Source organism: Arachis ipaensis, chromosome B9, assembly GCF_059453495.1.
Source record: "Arachis ipaensis isolate K30076 ecotype BB chromosome B9, ASM5945349v1, whole genome shotgun sequence".
Taxonomy (NCBI): domain Eukaryota; kingdom Viridiplantae; phylum Streptophyta; class Magnoliopsida; order Fabales; family Fabaceae; genus Arachis; species Arachis ipaensis.
In genome coordinates, this window is record NC_142444.1 from 21385671 (window position 1) to 21407809 (window position 22139).

Sequence of the window (22139 nt, forward strand, 5' to 3'; positions counted from 1 at the left end):
AATCTAATTAGAATATGGCGTTGTTGTCGTATTATACGGAGCTTCTGGCCCAGCATAAATATTATCCTCAACATTGTTTATGGAGTCCACTACATGAGTCGGGATAACATGAGCAGCATTGCATAGATCTTCAATGTTTGAGTGGTTGTTTGCTACATTTCGAGGTTCATCAGGGGATTCACTTAGCTTAGAAGAGATGGTATCCTGGATGAGAGAACTTGCAGAGAATGTGTGGTCTGAAAGTTCTATAATTTCATCCACACCAATCGATGACTTGATGTCAATAGTAAGCTTCAACGGTGGAAAGCAGAGCACTTTGGTAACCATATTGTGGTCCCTGACCTCGGTAATGAGGAATTTCTCCTTACCAACATAACAAACGCTCAACCAACCTCCTTTTTTTAGACCATACAGGATAGCTAGGTTGTTGTAACCACAAACGATTACAGCTGTACGGTGACACTTCTCAATTACAACATCGACTTCATTTCCAGTAAAGTCGTGGAATGTGATAAAGTTCGGTACATCATCCCTGAATCTCCTAAAGAAAATGGATGGAATTTCACCCATGTCCTACTTGAAAAACAGATTCAGATATTTATATGAGATACATGGTACACACAGAGCATATGAGACATGAGTATAAACAAAGAAAGATGACTCATCCTTGTGAAGGTTAAAAGTACATAGAAAAATCTAATTGAGATTTCATACCATGTCTGGATTGATCTCCATGTAGAAGTAACAACCCTGGCGGTGGAAGTTGTGGGAGCCCATGTCTTCTTGCATGATCGAATTTGTTAATAAGATCAATCAATGAATGAGAATAATAAATAAATGACAAAGTCCTATGGAATTATCAAATGGTGTGATCTACTATATAAGGCGGAGCACAATATAGGAGGAAGATAAAGTGAAATTTCCTCTCTGACGTGTACATGACGTGATAGATGAGTTGAGATATAATCCTTTAGGTTTTGGACTTTATAATCATGACACTTCGAAGGTGGTGAGGATATTGAGCATATAATATAATATGATATAATATATCATGACTCAACCATCCATGTAGTAATGCATGATATACCATGCATGCATGCGCTAATGGCTGATAACATAAATTAAAAGAATTGGTAATGAGTATGTTGATTGCTACGTAATATAAATCATGTTTTCAAAAAAAAAAATTTAAATACTCGTAAATCACCGCAAGTGCTAGAAGCAATGTAGTTTCCCTAGCACCCGAAAAATCCAGTAAGAAGATCATCCTAAGATTTCACACTAAAGAGATATATAAGGTTTTAAATATGATTTAGAAAGAAAAAATAAATTTACTCTTCATACTATACATGACAATCATTTGATCTCAATGGGTTTAGTACTCAACTAAAATATTTAAAAATATAAAATTTTCTCTTCTGTGAGGGTTCAAGGAGAAACAATTTCTAGATGGTCTATCGTTCAAATGAATGAATCAGTGAAAGAAATACTTCTACTAATTCTAGTATTCTCAGAATTTGACTAACTATCATATATAATAATATGGAAAATTTATTTTTTAGTAATAAGCAATTTTAAGAAGTACAATAAAAGTATTGAGAGTGCATACAAATCTCCCTCCATAGATAAATCCTCATAATGGGCTTCAATTTGAAAATAAGGAATACATTAACTCAACTCCAATGATTTCAAACTAACCAATCCTAGGATGGTCTATCGTTCAAATGAATAATTCAATGAAAGTAATAGTTCTACTAATGGTAATATTATTTTCCAGTATTCAGCAATTTTAGAAAGTCCCTCAAAGGCGTTGAGAGTGGCATTAAGCAAAGTATGAAGTGTTCTTCTCCCAACATATAAATCTCCCTCCATAGAGAAATTCTCGTAATGGACTTCAATGTTACAAATTTTAATCGCCACCAGAGAGATAATCATAATTTGTACGTGCATAGATAAGTGTACATGGTATTCACAGAAAAAATATTTTACAAAAATAATGACTGCATTAAGTAAACTACAATGATTTCAAACCAACAAATTCTTGTACAAATGGACATTTTTTTGGAAATGGAGATTCTAACTAATTATAAAGAAAAAAAAAACAAACAAAAGAAATCCTAATGAAATAGGATGGAACTCTAAAGTCACGGCAATTGCTATAAGCAAGGTAGTTTTTCCAGCACCTGAAAGACTGGGTAAGAAAATAATCATCCCGACATTTCACACCAGAAAAAGAGATATATAACAGATCAAATATGATTTAAAAGGAACAAAACTTACACTTCAGAATACAAATGAGAATCATCTTACCTTAGTGGTTTTAGTATTCTACAAACATCTTTAAGAATATAAATTTCTCTCTTCTTGGAGGGTGCAGGGAGAGACAATCCCATGATAGTCTATCCTTCAAATAAATGAATCAGTGAAACCATTAGTTGTACCAATGCTAATATTCTCAACATTTAACTAACAATCATATATAATAATACAAAAAATTACTTTTCAGTATCCAGCAATTTTAGTAAGTACCTCAACGGTGTTAAGAGTGCATGAAAATTTCCGTCCAGAGAGAAATCCTCATAATGGGCTTCAATTCTAAAAATTTTTACCTCCACCGGAAAAGTGATCATACTATGTACGTGCGTAGATAAGTATACATGGTACTCCCAGAATAAAGATTTTACAAAAATAAATGAAAATAATGAATGCATTAACACAATTCCAATGATTTCAAACTAACCAATCCCAGGATGGTCTATCGTTCAAATGAATGAATCAGTAAAAGTATTAGTTCTACTAATGGTAATATTTTTTCCAATATTCAACAATTTTAGAAAGTCCCTCAAAGGTGTTGAGAGTGGCACTAAGCAAAGTATGAAGTGTTCTTCTCCTAACATATAAATGTCCCTCCATAGAGAAATTCTCGTAATGGACTTCAATTTTACAAATTTTAATCTCCACCAGAGAGATAATCATACTTTGTATGTGCATAGATAAGTATACATGGTATTCATAGTGAAAATATTTTACAAAAATAATGACTGCATTAAGTAAACTGCAATGATTTCAAACCAACAAAGTCTTGTACAAATGGACGTTTTTTGGGAAATGGAGATACTAACTAATTATAAAGAAGAAAAAAACAAACAAAAGAAAGACTAATGAAACAGGAACAAACTCTAAAATCACGGCAATTTCTATAATCAAGGTAGTATATCCAGCACCCGAAAGATTCGGTAAGAAAATAATCATCCCGACATTTCACACCAGAAAAAGAGATATATAACGATTCAAATATGATTTAAAAAGAACAAAACTTACACTTCAGAATATAAATGAGAATCATCTTTACCTCAATGGTTTCAATATTCTACTAACATCTTTCAAAATATGAATTTCTCTATTCTTGGAGGGTACAAGGAGAGACGATCCTAGCATGGTCTATCCTTCAAATAAATGAATCAGTGAAACCATTAGTTGTACTAATGCTAATTGTTTATGCCCTGGGTCGAGCTGTATGACCCGGGCTGATTGACGACAAGTCGACCGACCTCTTCAGGTCAGGATTACCCGACCTCTTCTTAAAGAGTTCGGCCAAATCACCAGGAGAAGCCCAAAAAGGGCCCAAATAGAGAAACACGACCCAAGTCCAAAGGCAGCCCAAGTATAGAAAGATAAGGGCAGTTCCCTTAAAGATAAGATAACTCCACTCAAAGATAAGATAAGATAGCTATCTTATCTCCAGAAAAGATCACTCTACAATATTATAAATACAATAGAGTACCCAGGTATAACTGATAAATCCCATTTTTAGGGTTTATCCTGTGCTTAATCTAGTGGATTTTATCCACTATTCTCACTTATTCATACAATTCGCATGTTTTACGTTTTCTTTCCTGATTTTGTGCTATGATTGAAAACATGCTTCTTTGGTCTTATATTTGCTAATATTAATCCTCTCTTATTACCATTCGATGCCATGATATGTGCGTTAAGTGATTTCAGGGATTACAGGGTAGGAATGGCTTAGAGGATGGAAAGGAAGCATGCAAAAGTGGAAGGAATACAAGAAATTGAAGAAACTGCAAAGCTGTCAGCCCTGACCTCTTCGCACTCAAACGGTCATAACTTGAGCTACAGAGGTCCAAATGAGGCGGTCCAGTTGCGTTGGAAAGCTAACATCCGGGGTTTTGCAATGATATATAATTTGCCGTAGCTGCCCCAAAGATAGGCGACGCGCACGCGTGGATCACGCGCACGCGTCACATCTGCGAAAAATCAATCCACGCGTACGCGTGGATGACACGTACGCGTGACTTTGCCGCGTGCTGGACGAATCAGAAATCGCTAGGGGCGATTTTTGGGCTATTTTTGACCCAGTTTTCGGCCTAGAAAACACAGATTAGAGGCTATAAAGTGGGGGAATCAATCAATTCATTCATATAACATTCACACAATTTGAGGTTTTAGATGTAGTTTTTTAGAGAGAGAGAGGCTCTCTCCTCTCTCTTAGGTTTTAGAGTTAGGATTTCTCTTAGCTTATGGTTATTTCTTCATTCCAGGTTCAATGTTTCTTTACTTTATGTTCTCTTATACTTTTATTTATTCTATTACTTTAGTTGATTACTTGATGTTGCCAATTTGGTTTATGGATTCCTATGTTTAATTTGATTTTCTATTTAATATAATTTGAGGTATTTCAGATTTACGATTGTTTCTTCTATTTATGATATAAATAATTTGGATTTTTCCCGTTTTGGCTTTGGTTGAGTAATTGGTGACACTTGAGTTGTCAAACTCAGCCGTTGATTGAAAATTGGAATTTGCTGATTGATTTGGATCCATCTAAAGCTAGTCTTTCCATAGGAGTTGACTAGGACTTGAGGAATCAAGTTGATTAGTCCACTTGACTTTCCTTTATTTAGTAAGGGTTAACTAAGTGGGAGCAATAAACAATTCTCATCACACCTGATAAGGATAACTAGGATGGGATTTCCAGTTCTCATACCTTGCCAAGAGTTTTTCTAGTTATTAATTTACCTTCCTGCTATTTAATTTCCCTGTTCAACCTTTCAAAAACACATAAATATACCTTTTTCCATAACCAATAATAAATCATACTTCCCTGCAATTCCTTGAGAGACGACCCGAGGTTTAAACACTTCGGTTATAAATTTTATTGGATTTTATTACTTGTGAAAACCAAAACTTTTGTACGAAAGGATTCTCTGTTGGTTTAGAAACTATACTTACAACGTGATTATTTTTGTGAAATTCTTTACCGATAGAAAATCAGTTCATTCAATAACTCATACTCTGATTCTACTAAAAACCTGTTTAATACCCTTGCTAACTTAAGCATCGGAATCCCTTGCAGGTACCACGACCCTTCGGTGACGAAGGATCAGCACTACCACTAAGCCCAACAAGTCGGACACGGCGGTTCCGACCACCATCATCAAGTCAGACACAACAGCTCTGACCAGTACAAGAGATCTCGTCTGAGATCGACCTACAGTTTCAGGTAACCCTCAGAACATTGGCACCGTTGCCGGGGACCCTGGAAGTCATCCCATCATCATGGCGGACAACCTTGACAACGACCATAATTCTGATTTAGAGAATAGAATGCCGCATAAGAACGCGGACATCACACTAAATGATACTTCTCAGCCAAACAAAGACAAGAATTCGCCAAACACAGGAATCATGGAGGCACTTCAAGCTCAACAAGATCGTCTCAAACAGCTCAAAAAAGAGGCCGAGCATCAACGGGAAGCCGAGAGGGACCTACGAAGGGAAACTAGGCGACGCTGAGAGTTAGAGGACAAGCTCCTAAAGCTTGAAGCCGATCTCAAAACCAAGACTACTCGATCCAGTCATGAAAATAGCCCCCACAAGGATCAAGACCCATTCATCAAAGAGATCATGAAAGCAAAACTCCCAAAGGACTTCAAAGCTCCCGACATGACCCCGTACAATGGCACATCAGATCCAAGCCACTATCTCAGCAATTTTAGAAGCAGAATGTATCTCACCGATGCCTCAGATGCTATTCGATGCAAAGCCTTCCCAACAACACTAACAAAGACAGCAATTAAGTGGTTCGACACTTTGCCCCCCAGATCCATCACAAGTTTTGACGACCTGGCCAAGAAATTTCTTGCCCGATTTTTCATCCAGAAGGACAAAGCCAAACACGCCCCAAGCCTATTAGGAATCAAGCAAGGAGATCAGGAGAGTCTTCGTAGCTACAAGGAGAGGTTCAACAAAGCATGCCTGGACATACAAAGCCTACCAACGGAAGCAGCCATTATGGGTCTCATCAATGGCCTACGAGAAGGACCTTTTAGTCACTCCATATCAAAGAAACATCCAACATCTCTAAATGAAGTGCAGGAACGAGCTGAGAAGTATATCAACATGGAGAAAAACTCTCGGCTAGGAGAGACCTCAAAATCTGGATTCTCCTACTCCTCTCGGGATAAGGATAAAGAGTCCAAGAAAAAAGAAGATCAATATAGCAAGAAGCCTAAAAAATACAACAACTATACCCCTCTCCGGGTGTCTCTTGTGGATGTTTATCGAGAAGTATGCCATACTGAAAAGATACCACCACCTCGTCCACTCAAAAGCAAGAAAGAAGGAGGAAATCGGACAGAATACTGTGAATATCACCGAATCTACGGACATCCTACCAATGAGTGCTTCGACTTGAAAAATGATATTGAGAAATTGGTAAGAGAAGGACGACTAGATCGGTATTTAGCCAACAAATCGGATAAGCCTCGAAAAAGAAGAAGGGACGAAGAGGTCGGACGAAGAGAACGACTACCTCACACCCCAGAGAGACACATTCACATGATAAACGGAGGATTTGCAGGAGGGGGATCTCAAAATCATCTCGCAAAAGGCACCTCAAAGAAATATATCATGTCGAGGGAGGAGAAGGATCACCCGACCTCCCTACTATTACTTTCACCCAAGAAGACGCGGCAGGCATCATCCCGGGACATGACGATCCTATGGTCACCACTATCATATTGGCCAATGCAAACCTCCACAGCACGCTGGTGGACCAAGGAAGCTCGGCGGATATCTTGTTTAAACCCGCCTTCGATAAACTCGGCCTGTAGGAGAAAGAACTTAGAGCATATTGATTCAATGTGTTCTTTGCTCGTATAGAATTTCACAATTAAAATCTCGTTGCAAGTATAGTTCTACACCAACAAAAATCCACCAATAAAAAATTTGGTTGTCACAAATAACAAACCCCAAATAAGAATTAACCGAAGTATTTAAACTCTGGGTCATCTCCCTAGGAAACAATGTAGTGCTTAATTATTGGCTATGAAGGGGTAAAAGGCGGTTTTTGGTTCATGAGACGGCAAGAATAGTAAATTAAGTGAGTAAGTAAAGAAAGCAAAATAAAGAACTCTTGGCTAAGACTTAGGTAATTGAGATCACCATCCTTGTCAACAAACCGAATATTGATAATCATGAGAGGCCAACCTATTAAGTCTACTTTCCAAAAGCTTTAAGTACGTAACATTTACTCCTAAGCTTGAAGTACGTCAAATAGGTTTGATCACATCAATCCTTAAGTCCTAACCTACCTACTAATTAACTTACTAGTGGATTAGCGTCAATGGGTATCAAATTGATCACCATGGGTTCTCAATTCACCAATTCTATCATACCCAATAACTCAAGTTTACCCAATTCCCTTGGCTTAGACCAAGAGTTGACAAAACTACTCAAAAACTAAGGAGAACATTTCATCAAACACATAAAGTGCTATAAAAGTAAACGTTATAAATTGCAAGAATAATAAAATCTAACAACTACTAAGTGTAAGAAAAGTAAGAACACAATTCAATTCATCAATAAAAAGAACATCAACATCAAAATTGCATTAAATTTAAACCAAATCCAACATGAGTTCATCATCACAAAAGAGAGCGAAATGAGAAATTATCATCACAAATAAGAGGATCAAGATGTAGAAATGAGAAATTATAAAAGAAACAAGATGAGATCAAGTAATTAAACATGAATCTAAGATAATCTAACCTAATCCTAACCTAATTCTAGAGAGAAGAGGGAGCTTCTCTCTCTAGAAAACTAACTAAAGGCTCATGTTGGCTAAACTAATTGCTCCCCCTTTGCTTGGACTTCAATTCTGCATGAAATACACTCAGAAACAAGTTGGATTTGGGCCTGGGCAGCTCAGAAATTGCCCCCAGCGTTTTGCCTTTAAGTGGGCCACGTGAGAGTACCGGCGCGTGCGCGCCATGTGCGCGTGCGCGTCGATTGGCAAATTCTCCATCCGCGCGGATGCGGCATGTACGCGTGCGCGTCTATAGGCGAGACCACTTTTGCGAGTGCGTGCCTTGTGCGCGTGCGCGTCCTTTGATGCATTCCCAATCTTTGTTTCTTTATGCATTCTCCTATTTGTATGTTTTTCTACTCATTTCTTCCATCCAATACTTGCCTTATAAACTTGAAATCACTCAATACACACATCATGGCATCGAATAGAATTAAAGTGAATCAAAATTACCAATTTAAGGCCTAAAAAGCATGTTTTAACACTTAAGCAAAATTCAAGGGAGAATTATAAAACCATGCTATTTCATTGAATAAATGTGGGAAAAGGTGGTAAAATCCCCTAAAATAAGCACAAGATAAATCACGAAATCGGGGTTTATCAAATCTCCCCACACTTAAACTAAGCATGTCCTCATGCTAAAATCAAGAAAGAAGCAAAGGGTATTAACATTTATTCAATGCAACTAACTAAATGCAATCTATCTATATGCAATCTATTTACATGATGCAATGACTTAGTCAAAATAAATCAATTTTCAAGAATACACATGTAAGCACAAGGGCTAAGGTATTAGCAATCAAAGCAAACCACAATTGGATTGAATCATTGAAAGAGTTCACAAATTTGCAAGAAAAGATGATCATAGGTGGAAACATGTAATTGAGCAATTGAACCCTCGCCGGATGTATATCTGCTCTATGCACTCAAGTGTATGGGGTTGATTCACTCAAATCTTTCCTAATCATGCTTTCCAAGATTTGTTTTTCATCTAACAATCAATAATTACTTTATGCATGCATACAAATATCAAGAGGACTTCCCATAGGTTGTAATGGGGCTAGGGTCAAGGTAGGATGCATATGGTCAAGTGAGCTTGAAATTTGAATCTTTGATTAACTTAAACTTCCCACCTAACCTGTGACAACCTAAACAATTCTAAACAAACCTAGCTATCCATTCTTCACTTTTCACACACTCATGCATTTCCTTTTGATTACCACACATATGCATTGATTATTATTAAATTTCAAACTTTGGGACATTTTGTTCCCTTCTTGTTGCATTGTAAATTTTCTAAATTTATTTTTTTTAAAGCTGAAATATATACAAGAACATCAATGCATATGGTTTACACATGATTAATACATGAGTATGTACCCAATTCTTGAGAACTTTTCAACAAAAATACACACACTTTTATCTCTACCCAATGTTCCCAACTTTTCATATTCTAATGATGAACACTCTCATTAGCCTAAGCTAATCAAAGATCCAAATAAGGGATATTTATTGTTTTTCACTTAAGCTTGTAATGTGCTACAATTATGAACAAATGGGTTAAGCATAGGCTCAAAATTGGCTAACAATGGAAGATAAAAGGTAGGTTATTTTGGGTAAGTGAGCTATTTGAACAATGGCCTCAATCATATAAATGCATGCGTACATAAAATAATGGACATAAAGAATCAAACAAATCAAAGATTACACTCATAGGAAGAGAATAATGTACACAAGAATGAAAGTAAGTGGTCATAGGATGTAACTACACAATTAGGCTCAAATCTCACATGCTTGTGTTCTTTGCTCAAAACATGATCCACAAGTGTATAATTCAAGTAAGTTCTAAAATTTTTTTTTCAACCAATTGGGTGGTTCCCTAAAAATGAATTTCTTGGAAACTTTCATCATATTGACTAAGCTTATTCCAGTGCAATGTTGTGATTTAGAAAATTTTAAAAATTTTCCTAGTTTACCCCTTTTTCAATCAAAATACAATTCTTATATAAAAAGGGTTAACTAGATTTTTAACAATCTAGGATATTTTCCTAATCACAATCAAAAACTAAGATGCAATATATATATATATATATATATATATATATATATATATATATATATATGCAACAACCAAAACAAGAGTATCCACAATAGCAAATATGTACAATAATTCCAAAATGATCTAAAAGATGAAATGCAAAATAAAATAAAGTAGCAGAGAAGAGAAATAGATGTCTGAAAGTTCACCACATAAATGTAAACACTGATCACGAGCGGTGACCTCTCCACACTTTAGAATCAAGCATCGTCCTTGATGCTACTGTTGAAGCTCGGGATGGGGGTCAACAATCGCGTCGGACTGTGACTCAGGCTGTGGCTGTGAGACTAGGACTGGCTGTGGCTCAGGATGTGGCTGTGGATCCTCAGGAGGCTACTGGACCTCAGTGGTGGCCTGTGTCTCTGGAGGTGCATCATAATGAGTTGGCTCCTCAGCCAGCTCATCCTTCTGATCCTGCTTGTCGGAAGCGGGAGAATCTGGGAGCGGCGGTAGCTCGATGCCCTGTGATACAAATACCTGGTTGATGCGGTCGAGACGTCGCATGACACGACGCTCGAAGCGCTCCATGAAGTGAAGCAGGTGCTGCACCAACAGATAAGTCAGCTCAGGTGCTGGTGGTGGTGGTGGTAAGGATGCTGCAGCTGCTGATGAGGAAGCGGGTCCTGCTGCTGTGGAGGATGAGGGTCTAGCTGCCTTAACCACTTCTCTCGCGTGAGAACGGCGGCTGGTCGGGGGTTTCTCGTGCACCCATCCACCCCATGGAATGGTAACTTCCTTGTCGTCGTCCTCTGGGGGTGGTGGTGTCACATCATCGTCCTCCCACGGGACATTAGCTAGCTCAACCAAACTAGTGACCAGTGTAGGAAATGGTAGCAAGCCGCGAATATGGGCTCTCCACATGCTATGCCTGATCAGCCGGGGGAAATACACCTCTTTCTCCTCCATGACACACCCAATCAGAACTAGCATATCCATCGGAATCTCTGAGAAGTGAGTGGTAGGCAAGACATAGTGGGCAAATATTTGTTGCCAAGTCCTAGCCTCCTTAGACAGATATGTGGATAGCATCCCCTTGGGCTTCTTATTGTTCGAATCCATCACCCAGGGGGCGTCCGGTGTGGCAATCATGTGCTTAAACGCCTCATAGTCAAAAGTCATGGAGAGGAGAGCTACCTCTGCCTGCTGGTAGGCACAAGTGTCAGGAGTACCAACTCTGCAGAGCAGTGCATCCCCTATGGCAGCCTCAGTGACCATAATCTCTTTACCCCTTAAGTGCACTAAATCCAAGCCCGCTCGGAAGAAGTTACAGTAAAACTCCTTAACCCATGAGATGTTAATCCTTTCCAAGTCCCTATCAATGAAATCTGATCCCAACTCTGAGATGCGGGTGTTTATGGCACGCCTCACTTCATTGGGAAGGTTCAGCTTCTTCTCAATGTTCAGATTTTTCTTCTTATAACTGGAGAAGCGTAGCTCGTAGTAGAGGTTTGGGAATTGGATCGGGTCAGTGGGTGGCAGCAGCTGATTTTTCTTATCCTGTTCGTTTAGCAGATTCTTGGCATAGTTAGCATATGGTGAGGGGGTAGAGGTCTTAGAGCGCTTTCTCTTTTTGGAGGTAGTGGCTATAGCCTTTCCTTTGTCTGACATCCTGAAAAACAGAGATAATATAATATAAGTAGATAGCCAAATAGATACAAAGCACTCAAAGCAAAGCATATTCATGAAGTGAATAAAGTAAAGGGGTTTCCTGGAATGCAAGCAACAAAATTCAGAATTCAAACCAAGCTTCAAACCAAGAATTCAAACCACATTTGCACATTACTCGTTTACTAAGCCTAGGAAACACCATATCCAAAATAATGATCAAAAGAGTTAGGTTGAAAACCAAAAGAAGTTAGTTGGTTAAACAGATTGAAGTTAGAAATCAGTTTGAAAATCAGTGATATGGTGGTTACTAGCTCAATTCACAAGGGAATGTACAAAATAGGAATGTAAGCACGTTCACAATCATGAAATGCATCAAGTCATTGATGATGAAATATGATATAGCTAGAAAGTAACTAATATGAAACAGACCATCAATCAATGTAAAGATCACTAGTGGTGTTGGTGAAATAAGAATTTACAGTGAACAATGCACATAAGTGAAATTCAAACACCAATTTTCAGCGAGCCATGAATATCACAAAGTTGAGATACGGGTTGAAAATTATATGTGCCATGTGACTAAAGGTAATATGGGTGTAGAGAAAATGAATCACATTAGCCATGCAGGTGGAAGAAATCATCAACCTTGTGAAAGCAAGCAAATTGGGCTCAAATTCAAATGAGAACCAAGTTCATGGTCAATCTAAGAGTTTACTCAATCATGCAATGCATATAGCAAGTCATCATGCATAACAAGCAAAGAAGGTGATAAGCATGACCAAAACTTGTTCTTGAGGGTTTTCCAAAACCAATTAGGCAACAAAAGTCTTTTGATACAGAAGTCATCGAATAGAAGCTTATTGCATCAATTAAAGCATTATTAATTCATGGAACATGGTTAGGAAAAATCCGGCAGCATTTCAGTAGCAAATTGGCTATTTTCCGAATTCAGATAATCAAGTCAATTTCATATAAATTCAGTGAAAATCACAAACAGAAGTCAGGAATGAATTCATATGAAAAGGGGTATGTAAGCCAACAAGCAGCATAAACAGCAGTAAGCAGTATAGATTAATTCAACCAGCAATAGATACCATTCTTTCTTGGAACAATGACCAAAAATCATGGTTTGAAATACAGCACCACATATCAAATGAGCTCAGAACAAATCAAGGAAACAGAGCAATTTCACATAGCAGCAAAGATTCAGTTAATCCTAAATCCACTACTCAGCTCAGATTCGCTAACCACCTAAGTAAACTAAACTAACTAACTAAGCTAATTATACAGGCTAAACAGAATAATCCAAAAAAAATTAATTAAACAAAATTAAAATTGAAATGAGAAAAGAAATGAACCTAGAAGCAGGGGAGTTGGAAGGTGGAACAGAGCACGGGGAAGGAGAGTGGAAGAGATGAACCGGCCAAAGCAGAACGGCGGTCTGATGGCACATGGGAGCTTGCGCCGGCGACAATGGAGTTGCAGCTGTGCTCGTGGCGGAGCAGGGGCTGGCTGCGAGAGAGAACAGAGAAGAGAGGGTTGAATAGGAGAGAGCGAGAAAGGGGGCGTTGGGGCACGCGATGACGGTGGCGGTGTGCGCTGGAGTGCTCGCCGGAGTGTGGCTTGTTATGGAGGGAGAAGGGAAAAGAGACGTTGGGTGAGTGAGGAAGGGAGTTGAGCGAATGCGCTAGGGCTTCGCGTTCCTGGGGTAAGTAAAAATTCGAATCCACGCGTGCGCGCATCTTACGCGTCTGTGTGGGTGAGAAAATAAGGAAGTGGCACAAAAGCGCCATACGTGCTGACGCATAGATGGGAGAATTGGGGATCGACGCGGACGCATACGGTGCGCGTCCGCGTGGATGTGCTGGGCCAGAGGCACAAAAGAGGCCCAAAGTTGGCATAACTCTCAGGTCCTTTGGCCTGGGTGATGCTAAGATGCATCGACGCGCGTGCGCACTGTGCACGTTCGCGTGGATGGCTTGAGCTTATTGAATGGGCGCGGAGGTACCAAGTGTGCCAACGCGTCGGTGAAGAAACTAGGAGTGGCGTGGATGCGTACAGTGTGCGTCCGCGTGGGTTGAGGCACAGAGTTGGCCCAAAAGTGACACAACTCTCTGGTCTTTGTCCCACAACTCTCTGGCTATGAATTTTTTTAATGAGCAACAAGGAGAGCTCATAACCTTCCCATCCTTCTCTAAGACTCTAGATTAGTTAAGATGCAAAATCAAACACATTTTTGAAGTATTGGGAATTTTTCAAACAAATTGAGGAAACTTGTAATTCAAGCAAAAACTCAAGTTCAAAGAATCATCCCTAATTAAAGCATAGAATGTATAAACACCTTAGCAAGCAAGCAAAATATACTAAGAAGTAAAGAAATTATGTACAATGGAACTCAATTCATTCATTCATTATATCTACAAGAGAATGGAAAGAGTTTACCATGGTGGGGTGTCTCCCACCAAGCACTTTTGGTTTAAGTCCTTAAGTTAGACATTTAGGAGGTCCCTTGTCAAGGTGGCTTATGCTTGTATCCATCCTTGAACCTCTAAGAGTGCTTGTCCTTCAATCGGTTGTCAGAAGTTCCAACCATCTTCACCAAGCTTTGGTGAGGTCCTCTCCAAGACATGAGCTCCCAAAATTAACTCTCATAGGGTAATCCAGGATCCAATATCTTGTCTTCGCACCCGTCTTCTAGTTGATTGCCTTGATTTCGTTCGGGTGATGCGAAAGATGAATTCTCATAAAAGCACCAACTATCCTTCTAGACCCATTTAATTGAGCATTACACCAACCCATGCTCTTCAATTTTGAGCTTCCAACCATAATGAGTCTAGATTTAGAACGCCAACCACTAAACATCCTCCTCTTTCGCTTAATTCCACAAAGCGCCCTAAGTTGGCCATCCGTCTCAAGCAAACCATACTCAAGTAGGATAATAAAACTGAGAGTTAGAAGTTTTACCCACTCAAGCGAAGGATTGTATGACAAACTAGGTGGAGAAGTTCCCAAAGATCTTGACAAAGCATGCTCTACTCCCGTCCATCCTCTTCTAGAGGTTTCCACCACTTGGCAAGGTTTTTCAAGTCTCTCCTCTTGCCAAGCTTCCTCAAGTTCACATTCTTCTTCACCAACTTCTTCTATCTCCTTCCCATCACTCTCATCATAGATAGGAGGTCTAGTGAAGTCTACCTCGTCATCAAGTCTAAGCATTTTGGGGAAAGACTCTTCAAACTCGAAAGGATCATATGTTGATGCAGAATCATCATAGATAGGAGGGCTTGTTGCTTGGAACACTTTTTCCAGTTCTTCACTTACAATGGGTTTTGGAGGTGGCGCACCCTCCTCAACCTCGCATTCTAGTCCACTGGGAGAAGGCTCAACAAGGTCGTCAAGGGGATTGATCAATGTGGGCAAAAAATCACTGGTGATGGAGTCCACTTCTTGATCAATTTCCTTCAACTCTCTGTTTACTTTCGCAACTTTACTCTCCTCTTTAACATCCTTTATGTTCTCAACATATCCCAAACATCCATCCACTACTTCCTTTTGTTTGCTAATCTCTACCTTCTCCTCTTGTTGCCCTTCTTGCTTCAACTCTTCTTCCTCACCATGGAGCTTCAAGTTCATTTCCTCACTAAGCTCCTTGATTGTTTCTCCATATTCAACAATGGGGTACTTAGGGTGCATGAGCTTAGATGGAATGTCAGGTGATTCACGGCTTCTACCATGCTAGCTATCCTTGCTCGTAGCTCCTTAAATTTAGTTTTATCCTCCTCTTGTCGCCTTAAGATACGAGATTCAAGATCTCTCAGTTCTAATATGAAGGCTTCATTGGGAGGTGGTGGTGGAAGGTTTGGTTCATTGTTTAAGGGAAGATTGTTGATGTTGGAAGGTGGTTCATATTGGTGGAATTCTTGAGGTGGTGTATATGGAATTTATGGTTCTTGGGAGTATTGGTGTATGAATGGTGGTTGTTCTAGATATGGTTCATATGGTGGTTGATATGGTGTGTATGAGTTATGGTCATATGGAGTTGAATGGTGGTGTGAGGCTTGTGAGTATGGTGTATGGCTATATTGAGGAATGGGATCATATGCGTACGATGATTGTGGTTGACAACCACAATGAGGGTCATCACACTCATTGGATTGATACACATTAGGATCAGGATTATACCCATAAGAGTTCGTAGGAGGTTGTTGCCATGAAGGTTGTTCATAAGCTTGAGGTTCCTCCCATCCTTGATTTTTAAATCCTTGATGTATATCCTCATTGGAGCTTTCATTTCCTACAACATAGTTTGAACTACACTCATAGCCAAAAGGATGAGAATTCATAGTGAAAGAGAAAATGAAAACAAAGATTAATAAAAAACAAACAAGATAAAATCCTAAACTAGCAAAAACTAGCAAACAAACCAAAATGCAAACTATTCACAATATATACAATAGCCAATAACATAGCACCATTGGATCCCCGGCAACGGCGCCATTTTGATGAACGAACTTTTGATGGGTTTAGAATTCACAAATGAATTCTCGTTGCAAGTATAGTTTCTAAACCAAACAATGAATCCGCACATGCAAAAACTTGAGTTGTCACAAGTAACAAACCCCTAAATTTATAAACCGAAGTATTTGGACTCCGGGTCATCTCCCTAGGAAACAATGTAGTGCTTAATTATTGGCTATGAAGGGGTAAAAGGGGGTTTTTGGTTCATGAGACGGCAAGAATAGTAAATTAAGTGAGTAAGTAAAGAAAGCAAAATAAAGAACTCTTGGCTAAGACTTAGGTAATTGAGATCACCATCCTTGTCAACAAACCGAATATTGATAATCATGAGAGGCCAACCTATTAAGTCTACTTCCTAAAAGCTTTAAGTACATAACATTTACTCCTAAGCTTGAAGTACGTCAAATAGGTTTGATCACATCAACCTTTAAGTCCTAACCTACCTACTAATTAACTTAGTAGTGGGTTAGCATCAATGGGTATCAAATTGATCACCATGGGTTCTCAATTCACCAGTTCCATCACACCCAATAACTCAAGTTTACCCAATTCCCTTGGCTTAGACCAAGAGTTGACAAAACTACTCAAAAACTAAGGAGAACATTTCATCAAACACATAGAGTGCAATAAAAGTAAACGTCATAAATTGCAAAAATAATAAAATCTAACAACTACTAAGTGCAAGAAAAGTAAGAACACAATTCAATTCATCAATAAAAAGAACATCAACATCAAAATTGCATTAAATATAAACCAAATCCAACATGAGTTCATCATCACAAAAAAGAGAAAAATGAGAAATTACCATTACAAATAAGAGGATCAAGATGTAGAAATGAGAAATTATAAAAGAAACAAGATGAGATCAAGTAATTAAACATGAATCTAAGATAATCTAACCTAATCCTAACCTAATTCTAGAGAGAAGAGGGAGCTTCTCTCTCTAGAAAACTAACTAAAGGCTCATGTTGGCTAAACTAATTGCTCCCCTTTTGCTTGGACTTCAATTCTGCATGAAATACACTCAGAAACAAGTTGGATTTAGGCCTGGGCAGCTCAGAAATCGCCCCCGGCGTTTTGCCTTTAAGTGGGCCACGTGAGAGTACCGGCGCGTGCGCGCCATGTGCGCTTGCGCGTCGATTGGCAAATTCTCCATCCGCGCGGAGGCGGCATGTACGCATGTGCGTCTATAGGCGAGACCACTTTTGCGCGTGCGCGCCTTGTGCTCGTGCGCGTCCTTTGATGCATTCCCAATCTTTGTTTCTTCATGCATTCTCCCCTTTGTATGCTTTTCTACTCATTTCTTCTATCCAATACTTGCCTTATAAACCTGAAATCACTCAACACACACATCAAGGCATCGAATGGAATTAAAGTGAATCAAAATTACCAATTTAAGGCCTAAAAAGCATGTTTTTACACTTAAGCAAAATTCAAGGGAGAATTACAAAACCATGCTATTTCATTGAATAAATGTGGAAAAAGGTTGTAAAATCCCCTAAAATAAGCACAAGATAAATCACAAAATCGAGGTTTATCACATATCCGAACAGCTTGTTTGGACTAGGAGACACTCCATTCCAACCGCTTGAATATATCTCACTACACACAACCTTCGAAAAAGGAACCCAATCAAAGACACTCAACATAGACTACATTGTAGTCGACGTAAGCTCAGCCTACAATGCCCTGATAGGTCGGACAACATTGAATCAGCTCGCAGCAGTAGTTTCAACTCCACATCTATGCATAAAATTCCCAACTCCAGAAGGGATTGCTACGATAAAAGGAGATCAGAAAATAGCGCGACGCTGTTACAATGAAAGTCTGAACCTCAGAGGCAAGGGGAAGAAATCCACACCATCGAACTCGGGGGAGTTCGAGGTCGGGAAGAACTTCGCCCACAACCTGAGGGCAAAATCGAAGAAGTCCAGATCGGAGACACCCTGGACAAAACAACAAATATTGGGGCAACCCTAAAGAAAGAGGTAAAGAAGCCCTTGATACAGTTCTTAAGGGATAATGTCGACCTCTTCGCATGGAGGGCCGCAGACATGCCAGGCATAGACCCCAAGCTAATATGCCATAAACTGGCAGTATACCCAGGATCTTGGCCAGTACAGCAGAAGCGTAGGAAACTCAGACCGGAAAGATCCAAAGCTGTAGAAGAACAGGTACAAGCTCTACTGGAGGCAGGATTCATAAGAGAAGTCAAGTACCCCCTATGGCTAGCCAATGTTGTTCTGGTGAAAAAGTCAAATGGGAAATGGCGAATGTGCACTGATTACATCGACCTCAATAAAGCTTGCCCAAAAGATCCCTATCCACTCCCAAATATCGACATTCTAGTGGATGTCTCTTCCGGATACAAGTACCTCACGTTCATGGATGCTTATTCAGGATACAATCAAATCCCAATGTATCCACCCGCTCAGGAAAAAACCTCATTCCTAACTCCAAAAGCAAACTATTGTTATGTCGTCATGCCATTCGGACTCAAAAACGCAGGAACTACTTACCAAAGATTAATGAACAAAGTCTTCGCAGACCATGTCGGGAAACTCATGGAGGTATATGTAGATGACATGTTGGTAAAAACACAGAGTGAAGAATCGCTACTATCCGACCTTACCAAAGTGTTCGACACCATAAGAAAGCACGGTATGCGACTCAATCTAGCGAAATGCACCTTTGCAGTAGAAGCTGGCAAGTTCTTGGGCTTCATGCTCACACAAAGAGGAATTGAGGCAAACCCGGATAAATGTCGGGCAATACTCGACATGAAAAGTTCGACCTGCGTCAAAGAGGTACAACAACTCAACAGAAGACTGGCAGCCTTGTCCAGATTTCTAGCCGGATCGGCCATAAGATCTCTCCCCTTCTACGCCACTTTAAAGAAGGGAAAGAGGTTTGAATGGACAACAGAGTGCGAGCAGGCTTTCCAGAATTTCAAACGGTTCCTGGGACAACCATCTATTCTAACTCGACCACGGGAAGGAGAACCACTTGTATTATACCTCGCAGTAGAAAATCGGGCAATAGCCTCAACACTAGTCAGAAAAGACGGGAATGGGTAACAACCCATCTACTTTGTCAGCAAAGCTCTACAAGGGACAGAATTGAACTATCAAAAGATAGAGAAGTTTGCCTACGCCCTCATACTAACTTCCCGCCGACTTCGCCCCTACTTTCAGGCTCACACCATAAAGGTTCAGACTAATCAGCCCATGAAAGGCACTCTCCAGATGACAGACTTAGTGGGAAGAATTCTACAATGGGCAGTCGAGCTATCTGAGTTCGATCTTCAATACGAAACTCGAACGGCCATCAAGTCCCAATATTTGGCCGACTTCATTGCTGAGTACACTGACACTCCGGGAACTCCCACAGAATGGAATCTCTACGTAGACGGTTCTTCAAACAAAACCAGAAGTGGCGCAGGCGTGATAATAGAAAGCGATCAGGGAACCCAAATTGAACTCTCCCTCAAATTTGGGTTCCCTGCTTCAAACAACCAGGCCGAATATGAGGCATTACTAGCTGGTTTGAAGCTGGCTAAGGAGGTTGGAGCTCAAAAGCTTATCATCTTCAGCGACTCACAAGTAGTCACCTCACAAATAGCAGGGAGCTACCAAGCCAAGGATCCCACCATGAAAAAGTACTTGGACAAAATCAGCGAACAGCTCGGACAACTCGGGGAATATGAGGTCTGCCACATACCTCGAGAACAGAATGCTCGAGCTGATGCACTCTCAAAACTAGCCAGCACCAAACCAAGGGGCAACAATAGAAGCCTCATCCAGGAAATACTACAGAACCCGTCAATCTCGGAAGAAGAAAAGGTCCTAGCCATAACAAGTCTGGATCAAGGATGGATGACTCCCATAATTAACTCTCAAAACAGAAACACTCCCTACAGATAAGAAAGAGGCAAAGAGGTTAAAACGGGAGGCATAATACTACACCATCATAAACAATACTCTATACAAGAGAGGGATTTCAACACGGCTGTTAAAATGTGTGCCGACTTCCAACACAAAGGAAGTTTTATAAGAAGTACACAGTGGCATTTGTGGCAACCATCTTGGAGCACGAGCTCTCGCCAAAAAAGTACTCCGAGCCAGATTCTATTGGCCAACTTTGCAAAAGGAAGCAACAGAGTTCGTAAAGACATGTCCACCATGTCAGAAACATGCTAATTTCCACATCGCCCCACCAGAGGAACTCATCAGCGTAACCTCACCCTGGCCATTTGCAAAATGGGGACTCGACCTCCTTGGGCCCTTCCCTCAAGGATCAGGACAGGTCAAGTTCCTCATCGTAGGGGTAGACTATTTCACAAAGTGGATTGAGGCAGAGCCCCTAGCTAACGCCACTGCTCAAAGAAGTCGAAAATTCCTATATAGAAACATTGTCACAAGGTTTGGGGTTCCTTACTCCATTACCACAGACAATGACACTCAATTCACAGACGCTGGCTTTAGAAAATTGGTGGCCGACTTGAAAATAAAGCACCAATTCACTTCCGTAGAACACCCCCAGGCTAATGGACAGGCAGAAGCCGCCAATAAAGTCATATTAGCCGGGCTAAAACGGAGATTACAGGATGCAAAGGGAGCCTGGGCTGAAGAACTCCCACAAGTCCTATGGGCATATCGGACAACTCTACACTCCACGACGAGGGAATCACCTTTCCGACTAGCTTACGGAATGGAGGCAATGATCCCACTGTAAGTTGAAGAAGGGTCCCCCAGAACGATCTTCAACAGTGAAGAGGCCAACCCCCAACTTCAAAAGGAAGAGCTCGACTTACTTCCAGAAATACGGGAAAGAGCTCAGATCAGGGAGGAGGCGTTAAAACGTTGAATGGCCTCAAGGTACAATCAAAAGGTAGTACAGCAAAGTTTTGCCAACAACGACCTCATCCTTATCCGAAATGATATCGGAACAAGTCGACCTGGAGAGGGAAAACTGGCGGCTAACTGAAAAGGACCCTACCGAGTCATAGAGGTATTGGGAAAAGGCTAATACAGGGTGTCCGAACTCGAGGGACGAGAGCTACCAAGGTCATGGCACGCCTGCAACTTAAAAAGGTATTATATTTAGGAAGTAATAAAGGATCTTAGGCCAAAGGTGCACTTTTTTCCCGAAAAGGTTTTTTAACGAGGCACCAAGCCAAGATCTGCAAAACTGCCTAACTTAAGGGGGTAAAATCCCACATATATATATTTCTCCTGTATGTCCACTTTCTATTTGAATAAAACTTTTCAAATTTCTTCTACAAAGACTCTCTACAGGTCGGCAAGGTGAAAACAAATTCACTGCCCGACCACGATGAAAATCGAATTTATCATCCGAATTTTGACAAAGATCGGCAAAAAGTGAAAGCCAAATTTACTGCTCGATCAAAGACAAAGCTACAGGTCGGCAATGTGACGATCAAATTCACCGTCCGATCGCGACAAAATCGACAAAGTTATAAAAAGTAATCCATAAGCTGAGGCCTGGCCAGCCCTGACTAAAAAATGGATTACTAGAAATAACTTGAGACGGATCGACATGAAGAAGTCGGACCAATCGACCAAAGCGACAAAAAGTTATAAAAAAGTGATCCATAGAAAGAGGCCTGACAAGGTCTGAGAAAAAATGGATTGCTAAAAATAACTTGGGATGGACCGACATGAAGAAGTCGGACCCGACTGATCAAAGCGACAAAAAGTTATAAAAAAAGTGATCCATAGAAAGAGGCCTGACGAGGTCTGAGAAAAAATGGATTGCTAAAAATAACTTAGGACGGACCGACATGAA